The following is a 20,842-nucleotide window of genomic DNA, read 5'->3' on the forward strand; positions in this document are numbered from 1 at the left end:
CAAGTAGGGCACCATCTGTGCCCTTCAGAGCATTTCTAGAGGCTGGGGGAGGGCACCCCTCTCCAGCCTGTTACTCCTATTTCCAAAGGGAGAGGGTGTAACACCCTCCTCCCAAAGGAAATGCTATGTTCTGCCTTCCTGCGACTGAGTTGCTCAGACCACAGGAGAGCAGAACCCCGCCTGTGAGGTGGCAGCAGCTGTAGCTGCACTGCAAGCCTCAGAGAGCTGGTTTGGCAGTACTGGGGGTCCATGGTGGAGCCCGCAGGATGCAATGAATTGGCTCCCCAATACCAAATTTGGAATGGGGGGACAATTCCATAGTCTAAGACACCTTGCATGGCCATATTCGGAGTTACCATTGTGAAGCTACATATAAGTATTGACCCATATGTAGTGCCCGCAGGTGATGGCATCCCCGCACTCACAAAGTTCTGGGAATTGGCCCTGAACTATGTGGTGGCACCTTTGCTAGTGCAAGTGTTCCCCCACACTTAGTAACTTTGCACCTAACCTTCAGTAAATGAAGGTTAGACACATAGGTGACTTATAAATTATTAAGTGCAGTGAAAATGGCTGTGAAATAGTGTGTGCACTATTTCACGCAGGCTGCTATGGCAGGCCAGTGGAAGGGATTGTCTGAGCTCCTTATGGGTGGCAAAAGAAATGCTGCAACCCATAAGGATCTTGTGGAACCCCAATGCCCTGGGCATCTAGGTACCATATACTAGGGACTTATAGGGGGGGTCCAGTGTGCCAACTGAAATTGGTAAATAAAGTCACTAGCCTATAGTAACAAATTTAAAAGTAGAGAGACCATAAGCACAGAGGTTCTGGTTAGCAGAGCCTCAGTGACACAGTCAAGCGCTAATTAGAACACACACATTAGGCCATAAATTATGAGCCATGGGGACGTGACCAGCAGGATGCCAGTGAGAGAGGCAAAAACATACTGACATACAGGTAAAAATGGGGGTAACATGCCAAGAAAGATGGTACTTTCCTACACACGACTTCTAGCCTCCTGTAGTACTGATGTCGAAGAGGAGGCTGGAGATTCTCCAAAGTTGGGTGCTGCACCTTTTGTCTTAAGTCAAAGTACTGGGCACAACACCTTGTGGAGAACTCTACAGCACCACCATATACACTGACACTCGCCCTAGAGACCTAATTAGACCTAGCAGGATGGAGGAGGGTAGAAGGGGGGAAAGGGGGAGACGGGGGGAGAGGGAGGATTCTACCCTCCTGGGTGTTTGATGGGCTGCCTCATTCCGGTTGCCCTGGGGCTTGCCACCATCGGTCGGGCCCTCCCCTAGAGATGAAGCAGTATCCCCCATGGCGTGTACTGGGGTGTGAGGTTGCATATAATGCATGTCACCAGACATGCAAGCGGGCCCCTGAAGCCTCTTGAAGTCCCCCCTTGGACTTACTTAGCAACCCCTCTTGCCCTTCTTGGGACACTACTCACACACCTCATGGATTGAGAGATACGGCAAGTCTGAAAGAACCTGGCCTAGATCCTGAGATAGATATCTGTCTTTTCTGACTCTCAATATACTGTGGAACAACTCATAATTGAGGGATGACTGAAGAGAGCCACAATATGGCCAAGGAGAAAGATCCTAAACCCTTCAAACAGGGCAAAATAGATTGATATGCGAAATCAGTGGGCCCAGCGGCAGAGGCGCCAATTGCGCCAGATAAAGCCCTATTGTTAGTGATACAATCTTCCAGAAAGGCCCTGGAAAACATGATTGGGGAAATAAGGTCAGAGATATCTCTCGTATGACAGGGTTTATGGAATTCCTCTGAACGGGTCACCACAGCTGAAACTAGGATCTCGGAGGTTGAGGACACTGCTTGTGGATTGAAAAGAAGTCACGGAACTCACCGCACTAGCTAAAGATCTACACCTGGGGGTGGATGATGCAGAAAATTGAGCTAAACACAATAATTTACATTTTGTAGGCTTCCTGGAGAGGTCTGAAGGGCCCCATGTGGGGGCATTCCTGGCCAAGTTACTGTGGGCCTCCCTTCTGCCAGAGCAGTTTCACCTTGCTTTATCATAGTGTATGCACTTAAGGCGTTGAGTGCTTGGCCGTCTCTGGGTGCCCCGCCACACCCAATAATAGCACGTTTTCTCAACTTTCTAGACAGACATGATATTACGAGAAGTCAATCGCCTGGGAGAAATCTACTTGAAAAATTACAATCTAATTGTGTTTCCGGACTACTCTTGAGGGGTACAAAAACAACGCTGTACTTTGGACTCTGTCAAGACCAAACTGAGATCCCTTCAACTGAACTATATGTTGCTGTTTCCAGAGAAGCTCAAGGTCATATTTGAAGGGAAAACATTTTTCTTCCAGTCACCATAGGCGGCAAGTAGTTGGCTGGAGGAGCTCCTGTGTTTGAGGAGGGCTAGGGGAGACCGACCGTTTGGTGCTGCTCCCCTCTCATAAGGTGGGTGACCCAAGACACATCAGCCCGATCGAATGAGACAGACTCGGTATGATGCCCCCCAACGCAGGGGGACCCAGTTGGTGCGACAGCAATGAACTGAGGGACCAGAGCTGTTGTCGGATGAAGAGTAAGAAACACCTTTGCTCACCAAAAAGATCAAAACTACCCGGAGTCGAAGTATCCAGACTCTGGACTCAGATAACCCACATCAGCTTGCCACGGAGATCACACGCATGGAATAAGACCAAATTATCTCCCCATCCCCCCAGGGGATGATAACCTACAAGATGGGCTGGACAGCTGAATGGTGAAACTGATTACTCACTGAAACTAAGGGGTTGTCTAAAACCTTTCTGCCACCCTTCCAAAGTGCTAGGAGTCTTTTTGCAGAAGTGTTTTGTATGTTGTTTTTCTAGTTTTCCATGTTTTACCTCTCCTTTTCCTATAGGTTTCAAACCAACTGTTATAATTTTTATATTGGGTAGTTGTGAGTAATTGTTGGGCAGAGGGCTACAGACCTCATACTCTCTCCATGCATGCCTCGGGAAAGGCGGCGGTGGTTTGGCGCTGGAGAGGATTACTGGGGGGTGAGGAGTTGTTAGTTGGGAAGGGGGTTCTCAGTTTAATTTGTTTGGATGGTTTTTGAAAAGACACAGTCGCAACTTTATGTCATGAGGGATACACCCAGGCACACAGACATGAACATACTCCCTATTTTTCTATGGCACTGCTCATTCCAGTGGAAATCCCGCCACTTGCGCTGTTGCCTTGGAATGTCAACGGTCTGGAAACACAATTAAAAGAGGGCTGGGGGTCCAATATATCAAACGCATACAGCCTGATATAGTTGTTTTTACAGGAAACTCACTTGCTGCGGTCGCACTGCATGTTTTTGGGATGGGGACCCACACTTCTCTTGTTCAGGTGGGATTCACCAAGGGGGCTATAGGGGTAGACATTTAGATGAAGAAAAAGACCCCCTTTCGGATAACGCTACCCTAGATAGAGCCCAATGGCAGATTTCGTGGGAGTGCAGGGCCACAAGGGATGGACCAAGATGACCCTACAGAGGGAGTGTGTGCCCATCCGCAACTTCATGCGTCCACCCTGGCCAAAATGACACAAATCCTTTTAAACTCTACTTCCACACTGCATATAATAGATGGAGATTTCAATGACGTCCTGGCATCCTGAACTCGACCGCTCGAAGACACAGTCGATCCCCCCCCCCCAACATACCACTGCTTTGATGCAATTCATAGATAGATTAAAACTGGCTCACCTGTGGAGCATTCTACACCAGTCAGATAAAAAAATACTCTAACTTCTCGGGTCACAGGGTTTACTCAAGACTGGATTACATTTTTGTGCCTCTCTGACCACTCGCCCCTACTGGCCTAGATCGGGTGAGTTAGGACTCAGTGTGGCCCAAGATGGAAAGTAAAAGCTTGAGAACTAAGGGACAGAGACACAGCAAATGGCCTCAAAGCTGAAACAAAGCTTTATTTTCAGGAAAATGAAGGGACTGTGGAGTCCAGGGTTATACTATGGGAAGCTTACAAAACGGTCTTACGAGAGAGCCCAGAAAAGGATTGGAAATAAAATAAAAATAAAAAAAAGTAGAGGGCAGAGCTTGAGTGCCTTGAGACTCCAATCCTCCAGCTCGAGGTATCCCCAGGCAAGGAGGCTGCTCCCCTAGATCTCCGTCAAATTGTGTCCCTTCAAACAGAATATAGGGATCAAGCACAAGAAGGTGCCAAAAATATATTTTGGCCACGTTGCACCGTCTCTACAAGGCGGGAGACAAGGCTGGCAGGCTACTGGCAAGGCTGAATAAAAAGGAACAGGAGGCTCGCTGGGCACACACTATCCTTAGTTCTGTTGGGGTCGTACGGGACACTGATGCCCTTATTGTTAATGAAACACTGTCCAAGCTGAAATCTGCAAAGTCCCCAGGGACCAGTGGGATCCCTGCTGATCTGTACACATGTTAAGCAAATATTCTTGGGCCTCACCTCCTAAACCTCTTCCACGAAGTCTGGGACATGGGGGAGATATCCCAAGATTCACAAAGAGCCACTATTGTGGTTCTCCCAAAAGATGGCAAACCCAGGGATCAATGCGGTTCCTACCGCCTGATATCCTTAATAAATGTAGAGACTAAGGGCCGTATTTATACTTTTTTTAGCGCCGCATTTGTGCCGCTTTTTGACGCAAAACGGCGCAAACCTACAAAATACAATGGTATTTTGCAAGTTTGCGCCGTTTTTGCGTCAAAAAACAACGCAAATGCGGCGCTAAAAAAGTATAAATACGGGCCTAAGTTACTGGCCACAGTTATGGCTGCTCAGCTGCTACAGGTCATCACTCCCCTGATACACCAGGACCAGTCGGGATTTACGCCTGGCACGTCAACCCACCTCAATTTGAGGCACACACATAATTGACTAAATACAGTACAGGTACAGTCAGACCCTGACGTCTTTCTCTCTTTGGACACCGGGAAAGCGTTTGATGTGGTCCAGTGGCCCTTCCTTGAGTAGACATTATTGTACTCAGAGTTTGGTCCGCAGTTCAGGAAATGGGTAGCAGTACTATACAAAAACCCAATTGCGACAGTCAGGGTAAATGGGAAAACATCGGCTCAATTCCCAATCGGCAGGGGAACCAGACAAGGGTGTCCCCTATCCCCCCACTTCTATTTGCCCTGACACTGGAGTCTCTGGTGTGTGCAGAGTGGTTACACCCTGAAGTTAGTGGGTTTCGGGTTGCTGAGACAGATGAACAGGAAGAAAAAACATTGTCATATGCTGATGATATACTTTTATATGTCACCAACCCGGGAACCACAATCTGAACATGTTTTCAACTAATAACTAATAAGAGACTATGGGGCCCATTCGGGCTACAAGATCAATTGGGACTAGTTTGTGCTATATGCCTTCGCGCAGAATGGCCACTACCTCATGAGCTTTGGGTGGCCAAAGATGGTTTCCAATACTTGGGATCTTTGTCACCTCACAAAGAGATCTGTGTGTGAGCCGCAACATAGAAAGGACTCTATTAAGAGTTTCAGGCGGATGTTACATGGTGGACGGGCTTACCACTTACCCTGATGGGACAGGCAGCCCTATTCAAAATGATCCCCAGACGCTATTCACCAGAATCAATAGGGAACTGAAAACTCTGCTTTGGGATGGGATCACCCAAGAACCTTGTTCAAAACGCTGCAACGCAATCAATGTAATAGGGGCTTACACTCCCAGACATCGAGGGATATTACTGGGCAGCTCACCTGATTAACATAAATATATACGCCTCACAAGACCGTTCAACGTTTTGACTTGAACAGGCATGCTAGAATGCAAAACACACATACACTAACTTTATGGAGGCAGAAGCCCCAAGGTGCTGCCACCAACACCATGGGTTATGCTAGACTCATGGGGCAAGGCTACCAAAGCAATAGGGCCAGCCCATAAGATCACCAGGGAAAGACCGTTCTGGAAAGGGACCTGGCTGTGGGAGTTCGCTAAACTATGGGGATATGAATTATGGGACACCATAGGTATCTCCAAAGTTAGGGACACACTGGAACAAGGGGACATTATGACTTTCTCCTCAATGCAAGGGGAATACAGTATGCAACTGAATCAATTTTTAAAATATGCACAATTGCGAGACGCCTGGCAGCCAAAGGGGTTGGTAGGGGCTGAACTGCCTGACTACGCCCCTTTAAAGGCTCAAAGGCCTCTTGCTCAGTTCATCCATTAGGATATCTCTGCTACCTACAAGACACTTAACAACAATATGCCAGAAACCCTGGGCTGGCTGTGGGAGAGGTGGCAGAGGGATGTTGGTAAATCTGAAGACAGAGACCGGGAGGGAGCTCTTATGTACCCACTTGATGGTGCTATCAAATCACACCTCCGCCTGATACAATTCAAAATCCTTCATAGATTATATTATGAGCATAGTAAACTACAATTTATGGGGAAGACACCTGCCTCGAATTGCCTGCGCAGCCAAGATGCTGTGGGTACCTTTATTCACACAGTCTGGAAATGTCACCACATAACAACATACTGGGCCACAATCCTCCCAGAGCTCTCATCTGTTCTGGAAGTTCCACTCCTAAGGGACCCTCAGTTTGTTCTGTTGGGGTTCCGTGGATATCCCACATCCCAAACTGATCTTTAGTTCATTGGACTTAGTGGTGGCCAAACGAGATGTGGCCCCATATTAGGGAGTGCCAGAGGTGCCTTCTACACAAGAACGGCAGGGGGAATGGACATCTATTTGGCAGCAGAGGCTGTCCCTGCAAAGTTGACAAGATTTGGGGATGGTGGAGGACCTACTATGGGTTGGGAACCCTGGAGGGCGACCTTGCCATGACGGGAGATCAATCCCCCAGTCAATGTTAATTGTGTAAGGGTAGTCCCCCAGTGATAATTTGTTATCCTCTATGAGCAAAATGGTTGTGTGCTCGAAGTAAAGTTATACGTCATCTACTGTAACAGTGAAAGTTAATAAGTGAATGCCTCTTGACATTAATGCAAAGAGTATATGATTGTGCAGCATTTATTGGTTTATGTACCCTGGTTAAAATGAAAATAAAAATATTTACTAAAAAAATGATGGGGCTCGCTCAGACTGATTTCCTTGCCTGTTTCTTTAAAACCGTAAGGGAACCATTCAGCCTCCTTGATGGAAGTTGGGATGTGAAACCTTGGCGCTGCTCTGTCCATCAAGTTTTGAAACCCCCTAAGTCTGATGGGTGTGCTGGTGGAGGTGACAGTGTGGGGATGAGAGTCATTGCACTCATTTTGTGGAGGAACATTCTCCTGCTTCTCTCCTTCTCTTTCATTGTCCAATGAAGAGGGGTCCTCTCTTGGTGGTGCAGGTATGGTCAGCCCTGGTGTAATTCTGGGAGTAAAAGGTGGAGGAATATACTGAGGGGTAGAAGGTACAGCTGGTTGAAGAGGAAGTACCTACAGTTCAGTTGTTGTGTCATGAAATCTCCATCTGCAATCTTGAAACACAGGTTGAAAATCATGGACCAAAGAGACAGATACTTCCTCCTGTCATTGATGCTGATAATGGGCGTTCGTAATCCAGCATTGGTGAAGGAGCATAGTAATGATGATAATATTGATCATCTCCATCATCAATGTCATCATCTTCCTGACATTTAACCAAAAGTTCAGATGGACTGCGCACAGGCCCAAATGGTCCTTCATCATCAGATTCCTCTATATCTAACAGATGTGATGGAAGAAAAGGTGAGACCTTACTAGGGGACGTTAGCCCTGGAGTTGTTCTTGTGGCCACTTTTATAATCATTGTTGATGGTCCCATTGACTTTGCCATTGACGATGTCAGCGATGCAATGTCTGGAAGTGAAGTTGTTGTCGTCTGCAGTGATGGTTTTGCTGTTGACTGTGTCTTTCTTCTTGTTACTGTCGACGGTGGTGTCATTGACAGTGCTGCCGTCGACAGAGTAGTCATAGATGGGAGTGGCAACGGAGGATAAATTCACGTCAACGATATGGGAACAGCAACGGCCACAGTCGTCGTCGTTCTTGCTGACGATGGCCTTGTGGATGAGATGGTTACTACTGTCCTTGACGAGACTACCGTCAACGGTGGTGTCATCGATGTTTTTGTAGCAGCCTTACACACAGATGAGTCTACATATTTCGGACATAGAGTTGTGGGTTGAGAGGAAGCCTTCTCTGTGGAGAAGTGGTGCTTTTTCTCCCTTTTCAGAGGATATTCATGGGGAGATTTTAGGGCCTTTCTACTCTACTCAGATGTTCCGTCAGAGGATCTCCCCCTTTTTCACAACCTCACTGAAGTGTCACTGTCTTCTTCAGAAGTGGTAGTCTTATGGCTCTTAGACTTCTGTAGCCACATAAATAGCCTTCCCTATCTACCTTTTAGAGTCTTCGTAGAGAAGGCTCTACATATCTTACAGTCCTTTACCTGGTGACTGGAGTAGAGGCAGTAAAGACACTCCTTATGTGGGTCCTCCACATGAAGACATTTTTTCCCACAGGACTTGCAGGATTTGAAGAGTCCTCTCCTGGACGTTTCAGACATTTTCAGCTGAATTGTAGGTTGAAGTAAGGAAAAAACTGAGTAGAGCTCAGGGAGATTTCCTTCACACGACATGCAGTAGAAAATCTGAGGGATGCAGCCTCTCATGGGTGTGTTCTGGAGGGTCCTGTCGTCTGATTGGTCACAGTTCAAGCTTGGTCCTTTTTAAAAAAAGGACATAGATATGTTATTAAAGAGACTGTTCTTTGCCATTAGGGCCCATGGTAATGATACATACTGCTATGGTATGGTACACCATGGGACTCCTATTTTATTGACGGGGAATGATTCACGCATGTGAATGTATGAAAGATCCAATACTGGAGAACAAGCAAAAGCTAGTGGTTTTGACACACTAGAAGATACACAGTAAAGGGGGTAGGGACCACACAAAAGGGAGTTACAAGGTGGTGACGGGGCACACAAAGTGGCTGGAGGCAGGGCACCACATGGCTGCAGGTAGCAGGATCACAAAGGCATTGGGGGGTACATGTAGGCACATACATGGGTTGAAGGGGCAGGGAAGCACACAGACTTACAGTGAGCTGAAGAGCAGCAGCATACCGGAGAAGTCAGGTCGCACAGAGGTTGCATTTAGAGCAGAGGCATATGAAAAAGGTGTAGGAGGACTGTGGCGGGCACCCAAAGGGGCTTCAGGACAGGCTTAGAAGGCAGGCAAAGAAGGGAGGCAGGAGGGTAGAGTGACTCAGAACCAGGAAGGTTGGTATCAGGGTGCCACAAAAGGATTTCAAGGGGGATCGGGCAATGTAGATGGGCAACAGAAAGGCAAGGCAGAAAAAGTACACCAGAGAGGCAAGATATCAAAGCAGGCACATGTGTGGTAAACTGGTACAAAGGGGGGGGGGGGGAACTGATGTCGTACAGGATTGCATTGAAGGCCTGCTGGATGGGGATAGAATCAGACAAAGGAGCTGCAGGGGCCATGGATGCACAGAGTGGCCCTCAGAGGGGTTGCAAGAGAAAGCGATCAAAGGAGCTACAGGGGGCAACGGGACTCACAAAGCACGAGCAGGGACAGGGATGCACAAAGGGCGTGGAGGGTGCATAAGGATTGCAGAGGGTGAGGGTAAAGACAGGATCAAAATGTTACTGACCTGTAACTGTATTTCTCTTCAATGATCATCCTTAAGTGGATTCACATACTTGAATCTCCTCTATCGTCCAGCTCAAAGTCCCAAGGTAGTCAAAGTGAAGAGATGAAATGTTTTATATAGCCTGTAAAACTTTAATATAGCCACATTGGTTCTTTCTAAAATGATATGGGCAGGTTAAAGTCCAACCAAACAAGAGTAAGATTACAAAACAAAACCCTCAGAGACCACCATACCTCAGATTTCTTAGCACAAGTACGAGAGGTATTAGAAAGTTAAGCTCAAATTTGAGGAGTAGAGTGGGTCGTATGTGCATCTATGAAAGATGACAATGATGGACAACTACCGTTACAGGCAAGTAACTTTTTCCTTCCCAGAACAGGCAAGTAACATTTTAACTCTTCCGAACTGGGCCTTTCCTACACTGACGTGCCTGAATTGGATTAGCAGGCAATCATAATATCACATACTACTTCTTGAGGATGGTGGGTAATTAAATTAAAGAAGGATCATCATATTGCCATATAACCACTTGTACAACAGTAGAATCCCTCTAGATTGTAAAATCCAGACAACAGTGTTGAGTAAATGTGTTCCTTTTTTTTTCTAAGTTGCTGCCCAGAAGATATCAGCTAAAGGTACTCCAGCAAACAAGGCTGGTGACAGACATACTTCTTGTAAAATGTATTGAAATGCTTTCTCTAACCAGTTTTGTGACGGTAAACAACTGTGACAGACACCCACCGAGCTATAGTCTGCTTTGAGAGAGAATGTTCTTTTTCAGGAGGAGCGTAAACTACAAGCAGTTGATCCAATTGACTATATACCATTTTAGGCTTCACCTAATATTCAGCGTATGATGTGCTCTTTCTGCTGCAATGCACGGATTATTGAAGGTTGTTTTAAGAATTACTGGTTCATTTAAAGGAAATTCCAATGGCACTTTAGGACTAAAGTGTGGATTTGTTTTTAAGCGACTCTAACATCATGAAATTGCAGGTAAGGCTATTTTACGGTGAAAGCTTGAATTTCACTACTCATATAGCTGAAATTACAGCCAACTAAAGAACCAGTTTCCAAGAGAAATGTTTTATCTGTACCTTGGTTTTTTACAGCCACCAGGATTTTAACATGTAAGCAAATATCTTTCTCATGAGCCTTATGGAAAGGAAGAAAAAACAACAGTGTATGTCCAGCCAATGGCAGCACACGGCACACTACACAGCACTTCCTGTCTGCTCTCCCTCTTTCTTTGCTGAAACACATCAATTCAGATAATTTTCGCCTGGTCTCTGCATGGGATCTTGTTTATCTGCTCTTTATTCCATTGCTGGTTTATTTCCTGGATGCTTTTATTCCCTACAGAGTTAAGATCCTGAGGAAGAGCTACCTGGTGATTCGGCTCCACAGGGTTACAGGACGCAGACAGGTACTCTGACCAGTAAAGAGCTCTGAGGGCGTTCACAGCAAGATACACACCTCACTTTCTCGCCACGATCAGCTAGCTGCTCTTCTGAAGTTTGACTTGGCAGGAGAATGCTGACTGCAGAGATATAGGTGTGTGCTTCTTTTGCAGGTCGCTTATCTTGCCTGGCCTGGAGTCTCACGTCCCTGTTTTGGGGTCTGTAGGTTACATTTATCAAACAGTTTTGGCAGAAGCACTGAAGTGTGCATAGGGAACAGTGGCCCAGTCTACCTACCCTTTGAATTGCGAAATGGGTGATAATTGTGCCCTTTCGCCTTGGCACAAGGGCCTCTCCCAGCCTCCTAAATATCGTAACTGATAACACCATTGCTTAATATTACTGCAACCATGCAGGCCTATGTTGTTTTCCTCCTGGAAGGTGAGGAGTACTTTGCCCTGGATGATGATTTCTGTAACGTAGTAGATGCATTCATCCAATGATGGTACAAAGGCAGCTGGATACCCATTACAAATAATGCTGAGCAACTTGTGTTGTCAATGATTTGGGTATCTATTTTAGGTCGCAGCTGCCAGACAGCACATCTGTCTGGTTTGCCAAAGACATCTTGAAGACATTCAGAAAGTTTACCTGGGAATGCATACTTGCCCGTTGCTTGCCATTCGCTATGTGGTTTGTAACTCATATTTTCTTGCTTTCAATTTGCTGGCTTTATTTGTTCTAGGCTGTATAGCTTGTGTTCGTACCTTACCTTACCCAAGCCTTATTTACAGAATCCTCTGAGTGCTCCCTTTCTGTAAACAGGCCTGTAAATCTTATCTCGTTACATTTGCAGTGCATTCAAAGACAAAGGTCTAATGTCAAGCGCTGTCTTCCGAAGGCAATTGTTTAATTTTCTTTCACTGACTTTAAAGTGAAAGGATTTATGTGACAATCTTGATTGACACTGGGGGTAGAAAATAGCTTTTTTTGTAGGACATGACAATTAAATGAACGGTGTAAGTATTTCAGAATATATCAGAATTAGGAACACGAACAAAGCACTTTTTGTGTTATTATTCAAGTGTGTTTGAAATAAATACTTTAATAAGATCAAAACAAACTATATTAGGTGATGCAATTTCCACACATTTTTGTCTGTGTCTGTGCACTGTATAGTTTTGTTAGTAAAACTGTATGTCTGTGCAAATGTAATGGTAATTTCAACTGAAGATATGTTGTCTGTAATGGCAGTGTGCTCCCACACCATAAATACTTCCCTCTACGCCACTCCCCGTTGCACCACTCCACACCACTTCACGCTACGTCTCTCAACTCTACCCTATGCCACTGCACTATTCACCACTCTATACCACTGCACTCTTTGCCACTGCACTTTACACCACTCCAGTCTCAGCCACACCAATCTACTCTGCACAATTCCACTCTATGCCACTGTACTTTACATCACTTTTAAACACTGCACTCTACGCCAATGCACTTTACTCTGTAACACTAAGCTTTACACCCCTGCTCTGTATGCCACTCTAATCTACTCTGTACAACTGCACTCCACACTTTACTCTAAACCATTACACTCTATGCAACTGCACTCTGCCCCACACCACTCCACTTTAAGCTGCTTCACTCTACTTTAAAAAAATGTACTCTACGCCAATGTACTCTACGCCACTGCCCTCTACGCCACTGCCCACCAATGCACGCTACAGAACTGCACTCTACTCTATATCACTGTACTCTACACCACTGCACCCAGACATTCTACTCTGCACTCTTCGCCACTGAACTCTATGCCACTGCTCTGCACTACTCCACTCTATGCTATTCCACTCTATGCCACTGCACAGCACTATACTCTACACCACTCTACGCTACTACATTCTATGCCACTTGACTATAATCCGCACCACTCTACATCACTGCACTCTATGCTATTCGACTCTGCTCTGCGCCACTGCCCTCTGTATCACTCACTGCACGCCACCCCACTCCACCCACGCTACTATGCACCACTCTAATCTACGCCACCCCACTCCACGCCACCCACGCTACTATGCACCACTCTAATCTACACCACTACATTCTATGCTACTGAATTCAATGCTACTGCACTCTATGCCACTATACTCTCCAACAGTCTATGCCAAAGCACGCTATACCAGACCATTCTACGCCAATCCAATGTATGCCACTCTACGGAACGCCACACTATGCCACTCCAATACATGACACTCTCTGCCACTCCACTCTACCACACACTACTCTTCATCATTCCACTCTATGATACTCCATACCACTCTCCTCTATTCCACTAACTTTTGGCCATGCTGAACAGCAGCCACACTGGTGTACAACATGGCTAAAACACATTGGCAAAGTGAAGAACTCTTGCATAGGTGCGACCTATTGGCTTTGCTGAGGATTGTTTTATTTATCCTGAGGAGCATACAACTTTTCTACCAGTGCAAAGGACTCTGGGCTTTCTCAGACCCTGTCCTGTATATCCATTGTTTTTGAGTAAACAGAAAGACTACTGCACAAACAGCCACCTCAAAGATGTGCTCTGCAACAGTCTCCTACCCCTCTGTTATAATGCCTTGTAAAAGGAGCCCTGAAGCTGAGAGAGTCTTAAAGGGCAGGTTAGAGGGACATCCGCATCATAGCCTAACTCAGCAATAAGTTGTGTGCTTTTGAAGATGGACAATGTGTTGGTAGTGCGCTATGTCAATCATCTGGAAGGGCAGAAAGTCCAATGCCTGGTCTAAACGGACAGAGCCTTCTGTGTTTCCCACATCATATAATTTATGGTGGAACATCTCCCGGGTTCTTCAAACAACAAGATGGACTGGCATTCCACACACTTGCAGGACACAAGCATGTGGAAACTCGACCCCCAGGTATCCAAAGAGTTGGGGCCCGTCATAACAGATCTGTTTGCCTCCTGGCTGGACTATCAAATGGACGGGTCCTTCAGTTGGAGGCTAGATCTAATGACGGCGATAAACACTTTCCTCCAGGAAAGGAGCAAGAAGAAGGGGTATGCCCTTCCCCACTGTCTCAATGATAACCTGCATCTCTGTGCAAGTGAGCAGACAACAGGCAGACTAGTCATAGTGACACCCTCATGGAAATTCAAGTCTGGTATACAGTACTGATGAAACTTTCTTGAGACTTCTCAATCTTTTTACTGTTCTTTCTGGATCTTCTGTGCGATCTGTGAGGGAATCTCAGAGCTGGTGGTGAAAGGCACTCAAGGACTTATGGCATGGAGGACTACAGGTGACCATGGCAAGTCCCAGGCCTTTTGGGCCAAGCTAAATCTCTCCTCTCGAAAGCCTCCGTGGTCAGATAGTACAAGTCAGCCTGGGCTCAATGGCTGAGTTTGTGCGTGCAGAGGAAATTGGAACCCGTACAGGTTCTGAATTTTAGTTCTGAGATGGCATCCAAAGTTAAGGATTACAAGGTCAGTAAACTACTTCGAATCAGCTATCTCAGCAGATCATGACCCCAAAGATGGCCTCCTGGTGGGGGAACATTTGTTTGTGCCAAGGTTGATGAGAGGTATCTGCCTCTCTGTTCCTCGGGAATCCAAGTACTCATCCCTCCAGGACGTTAATAGAGTTCTTAATTGGAAATGCAATAGATACCTCTTGAGGAAGAATTATCAGGTACACTGGCTATGCTATTTTTCTTGATCTCCTGTAGAAGAATCTCCGATGTTCTAGCTCTAGATATTATAGGTAGGCTATTCACTCCAGATGGGATTACCTTTCACATATATAGACAGACAAAGACAAACTCTAAGATGTTACCCTACTCTGCATTTGAGGACAATCACAAATTATGTGTTGTAAGATGCATCAAGGCATCTAAGGCCATGATGAAGGAATTGAGACCTCAGGGGGAGGGACAGCTACTCAAGTCTTTTAAAAAGCCAATCAAGGCACTCTGTTCTCCAACTATTGCCTACTGGGTCAGGTGGGTGATACAAGAAGCAGGTATTGATAAATTTTTGGGGCACATTAGGCAGGGGTACAACGGCCTCTAAGGCCTTCAAGATGAATTCTCGACTGGAATATATTGTAAATGTGACTGACTGGTCCTCCGATTCAACCTTCAAAAGATTTTACTTCACGCTGGTGATGGATATGGCTTCCATGGTGGTGAATAGGCTTTAAACTAGTGTTATCTTCGCCTCTGTCCTCACATAGAATACAAACTTGCCTATCTTTCATGGCAAAGTTTCCCCTGTGGTTCTTGCCCTGTTAAGTAGGGTGAAAAACCACCTCTCGGACCCTCGCCCTAGCACTGCCAGGGTCTCTGTTTGTGGCGCCACATGCTCTGCTAGGCTCAGCTTGTAACACACTCGGGTTTCTCTTCAAAACAAATAAATCTTTCTCCTTTTACTAAAGATTTCCGTGGAGAGGAACGTTTACGAGTTTCATTCAATTTTTTTAGGCCTTGCCACAGGTGAGGCTGTTTATCGCTTGTTGAAGACAAAAGTGCTAGCATTTGGGGTACACCTGTGGGCTGTCTGCTGTTTCCTTTGCGAGAGGAAGTTGGTGTTTTGTTCTGAGGCCTGCTGTCTACTCATTTGCATAGGCTGAGTGTAGGACAGGTGGCTCATGGGAAAGAATTTCTGCGGAGCGTGCGTCTGCTTTTCTTGGCTGTCTTGAATCATAACAACAGCAGGCATTAGATTGTCTCTGCTCCCAACATCTCTGCTGGCAGCAGGCCAGGGTTCACCCTACTTTTCACTGGTGGCCACCAACACTCAGGCTGTGCTTTTCATAGGGCTTGCCCGTTATTGGTGCCCCTGGAGGTATACAGGTGGCTAGTTCTGGGTGCCTTGGGAGGCGTCATGATTCGGAGCCTAAGAGTTGTGCCTTTGGTGAGCTGTAACTAGGAAATATAGCTGATGCACGCTTCCACTGGGCACCAGTATGTGAATAGTTCTTATTTGGATATGCTGAATATCTGGCACACACCTATACTTCCTGGATTTGCGGCTGGAATCTCTGACTTAAGCATGCCTACTAATCCACAACTCAACAGCTTTCTTCTATGTGATCTTGAAAACTATTGTACTAAACTGGTGTTCTTTCCAACTCATGTCTCCAATAAAAAGAAATGCCACCTACCACATGTACCTCTTGATGATAGCAGCTAGAAGTAACTTATCCAGCCCAGGGCTGGACTGGGATAAAAAAAAAAACAAAAAAAAAAACAGGCAAGGGCTCCACAATAAAAATGCCCCCCCCCCCCCATCAGCGAACCAGATAGCTAAAAAGGTGACCCACATATGCAAATCAGGCTAGTTTTGAACTTGTAAAGTCACACTACACTGGTGTTCTGGAAGGTATGGGAGACAGCATTTATGCTGCTGTAGGCAATGCTTGTTCTAATATTAGGGGAGTCAACAGCAAAAAAAACATCCCACCAGGCCATAAAACCGCCCCACAAACTGCTTTTAAAAAAATAAAAAATAAAACAAAAAAACAGCTCAGACACTGGTCTGTCAGAACATCTCATCAGGCACTACCAGAGTGCCCTATAGGCCAGTACATCACTGATCCGGCCTATCCTATGGTTTTTCTCTGGCTGCGTTTGACAAAGACCTAATCTTCACTTCTGCCCATTTCTGTTGCAGATCTTTGGCTTTACCTTCCCTCATAAGCTTATTTTTACCTTTTATATTTGTAACCCATTTTAGGTCTCACCTACCAACAGCTTTAGGGATAAGCATGGCTATTTAGATGCCAACTTTAAGGAATATTCTACTTACCCTGTAAGGATCAGCTCGTGACATGTGATGCTGTAGATTCACATGCTCTGCATGCTCCTGCCATCTAGTATTGGGTCCGGAGGTGTGCAAGTTATTTTTCTCCGAAGAAGTCTTTCGAGTCACGAGGTAGACTGACTCCTCCACTTGGTGATCATGCATATGGGCATTAACTATATTGTTAGATTGTTTTTCCACAGGCAGGCGAGAATGGAGTGTAGAACAGATGTAAGTAATGGGATGACCATGCAAAATACATAGTGAAATACAAGGTGAAACTGAAACAGCCATGGGTGTCCATGGAGGAGGGTGGATGCATGTGAATCTACAGGACTACATGCCATGAACAGATGCTTACACGGTAAGTAACATATTCCATTCAAGGCATGTGTGGCTGTAGATACACATGCTCTGCATAGACTGTAAAGCAGTCTCCCTCAAAAGCGGTGGCTAACCTGCGGGTGTTGTAGTTGTTTGGAAGAAGGTACATAGCACTGCCTGACCTACACCGGCTTGTTGGCATGCTAAAACATCCACACAATAATGCTTGGTGAATGTGTGTGGTCTAGACCATATAGCTGATTTACATATGTCAGCTATGGGAATGTTTCCTAGAAAGGCCATGGATGTTACCTTTTTTCAAGTAGAATAATGCTCTGGAAGAACAGGTAAAGATCTTTTAGCCTTAGCATAACAAGTCAGAATGCATTTTACTATCTATCTGGCTACGCCTGATTTGGATATAGGGTTGCCTTTGTGTGGAGGTGAAAAAGAAACAAAAAGTTGTTTAGTCTTTCTGAAAGTTTTAGTTCTATCAATATAGAACATAAGTGTTCATTTAACATCTAACATATGAAAAACTCTTTCTGCAACAGTATCTGGTAGTTGGGAAAAAAACTGCCAATTCTATTGAGTGGTTAAGGTGAAAATGAGTAGTTACAAGAAAGAAATTTAGGATTGGTGTGGAGGACCACTCTGTTTCTATGTAGCTGAAAGAGAGGTTCTTCCAAGTTTGAAGTCTTGGAGTTCCCCAATGCATCTAAGTGAAGTGATGGTGACCAAAAATGCCACCTTTCAAGAAAGAAATGAAAGGGGGCATGAGTTTACAGGTTCAAATGGGGGGGGGGCATGAGTCTTATGAGGATGGCATTGAGGTTCAAGGAAGGTGCAGCTGGAACCCGTGGTGGAATAACTCATTTGAGCCCTGCATGAAATCTTTAATCACTGGGAGCTTAAAGAAAGGCGTTGCAGTGAGATGTAAAGGTATATATTTTTTTTTTACAAGTGAACGCTAACCCAGCCTTTTGTTAGTGAAGCAGGTAGCAGACAACGTTTTGTTCCGTGGCTTTGAAAGGGTCGATTTATTTTAAGTGACGGCAGCAAACAAAAAGTTTTCAATTTGCTGCCTAGCAAGCTCTAATTGAGGGTTTACAGGCTTCCTCAAGAATGTTCATGCTTTCTATAGGCGAGTTAAGGTAACCAAACTATGATCTGAGGAGCCAATTTGCTAGGTTGAGAGTTTTGGGATCTGGGTGCCTGATTTCTCCTTGATTCTGAGTGAGACGGTCTGGTCTGCTGGGGAGTTTCTAGTGGGGAACTACAGAGATGTCTAGTAGTAGTGTGTACCAGGGTTGACGAGCTCAGGTGGGAGCTACTGGGAACACTGTAAGAGACGTCTGCCTGGGCTTCAGTACCAGAAATGGAAAGAGAGGAGGAGAAGCATAGGCTAATATCCCTGACCAATTTATCCATTGTGCGTTTCCCTTGGATAGTTGGTGAGGGAACCCGGATGCAAAGTCTGGGCATTTTGCATTTTCAGCTGTTGTGAAAAGGTCTATTGGAGGGAAACCCCACCTCTGGAAGTATGTGAGGAAGACTTGTGGGAGGAGTTCCCATTTGTGGACTAGTTGTTGCATCGTGCTGAGCAGGTCTGCAAAGTTGTTGTCTGTTCGCGGTAGATATTCTGCTAACCGGTGAATGTTATGATGTAGAGCCCATTTCTGGATGGTCTGAGACAATTGTGGAGAACGTGTCCCTCCTTCTTTCTGTAGGTAATACATGACTGTCATATTGTCCGTCTAGACTAGGACAATCTTGAGAGTCAGGTGAGGTAGGAATGCTTTTAATGCTAGATAAACACCTTGAAGCTCTAGGTAGATGATGTGGAGACTCCAGTGCTTGGCATCCTAAAGACCCAGAACTGTGAGATCTTATAGGTGTGCAACCCATTCCATCTGTGATGCGCCCATTGTGAGAGTGACATGAGGAACAATGTCGAGAAAAGGCTGCCCTTTCAATAGGCTGGTGGTATTCCACCATTGCAGAGAGCAGTGAGTGTGGTGGTTTATGAACGCTAGATCCTCTAACCGACCCTGTAACTGAGACCAGTGTTGAGCTAAACATTCCTATTATGGAGGCGTGTGTAGTAGTGCATGGGGTACTATGGCGATGCATGAGGCCATCATCTGTAAAAGACACATGACTGTCCTCACTGTGAGTTGCTGGTTTGTTTGAAACTCGGGCAATAGTGCCTGAAAAGTCTGGACTCTTGCAGGATTGGGGTAGGGTAATCCTATTTTTGTATTATTGCTGAACCTGCAATGGATGAAGGTGAGATCTGGGAATGTGGACAGCGAATCCTAAGTGGTGGAGTGAAGTTATTGTTGTCTAAGTGTGTTATTGACACTGGTGATGAGTGTGGGCTTTGATAAGCCAGCTGTCCATATATGGGAATACATCTACATATTGTCTGCGTAGATGAGCTGCTACCACCGCTAGGCATTTGGTGAACATTCAGAGTACGGTGGTCACCCCAAATGGGACAACTTTGAACTGGTAATTTTTGCATCTTCTGATGAATCATAGGTACTTTCAATGACCTGGGTATATTGGTATGTAGAAGTAGGCATCCCTTAGGTCAAGTGTTGCCATACAGTGGCCCTGCTGAAGAAGTGAAATGGCATCTTCTAAGGGGACCATGTGGAAATGCTCTGATTGAATGTATTCATTTAGCGGCCCAAGATCTAAGATAGGACATTAGGGCCCGTCCATTTTGGGGATTAAAAAGTACAGACAGTATACCCCTGAGCCCTGGTGTTGAGGTGGGTTCTATTGCTCCTTTGAGAAGAGCTTGAACTTCTTGTTTGAGTAATGTCTGATGTTCCTATGTTAGCCTGTGAGCGCGAGGTGGTATATTAGGAGGTGTGGTAATGAACTCCAGCCAACTGCCAAGTTGGATAATGACTAATACCCACTTGTCTGATGTGATGGATTGCCATGTGGGTAGGAAATTTTGTAGTCTGACCGAGGTGGGCGTTATATAATCGGGGCTGGGGGCATCCACTGTTTGGTGGAGGGTGTTGCTCCATGAGGAGAGCCACAATAGTAACCCTTTGAGTAGGAGTCCTGACCTTGTTTTTGGTGGGAGGTGAAGACCTCAGAAGAGAGAGGTGGTTTTGGAGGGTTCACAGTAACTATGATGACGAAAAGTGCCATGGGGAGCAGGTATTTGGAGGGATCCCATTGCTTTAGTCACATTAGTGCCTTTTTTATATTTTCCAATGTGGTGTCTACCTGAGGACCAAAAAGATGTACTTTAGCTAGGTGCATATTTAACACAGTTTGGTGAACCTCTAGTTTAAACCCAGAGATTCTGAGCCAGGTGTAATGCCCCAGTAAAATGCTAGTGTCAACTCCTCTTGCTGGGGTATCAGCAACATCAAGTGTGCAACATACTGAGGTGTTTGTTATGAGCTTTCCACTCTGAAACTAACTATTGCCTGCGCTTTTTATGTTCCTCTAGGAGACACTGGAGTAGATCTCCCATTTCATCCCACTGGGCTCGATCGTATCTTGATAGGAGGCCTTGCGAGTTTGCAAAACGCCAATAGTTAGCAGCCTGAGCTACTACCTTTTTAACCACAGCATCTATTCTTTCATTCTCCTTGTTAGGAGGAGGGTATCTG

General features: G+C 45.6%; 1 protein-coding gene and 1 non-coding gene across 2 annotated transcripts in view; one reads left to right on the forward strand and one right to left on the reverse strand.

Annotated features, from left to right (window-relative positions):
* ATP6V0D1 (ATPase H+ transporting V0 subunit d1) overlaps positions 1-20,842 on the reverse strand; it is a 231,999-nt gene that overhangs the window by 15,944 nt on the left and 195,213 nt on the right. The gene's annotated exons all lie outside the window — the stretch shown is intronic.
* Positions 15,458-15,573, forward strand: LOC138268842 (U5 spliceosomal RNA). Its single transcript, XR_011200140.1, has one exon. It is a non-coding gene; the product is annotated as a U5 spliceosomal RNA (small nuclear RNA).

This window comes from Pleurodeles waltl, chromosome 12 (assembly GCF_031143425.1).
Source record: "Pleurodeles waltl isolate 20211129_DDA chromosome 12, aPleWal1.hap1.20221129, whole genome shotgun sequence".
Lineage (NCBI taxonomy): Eukaryota > Metazoa > Chordata > Amphibia > Caudata > Salamandridae > Pleurodeles > Pleurodeles waltl.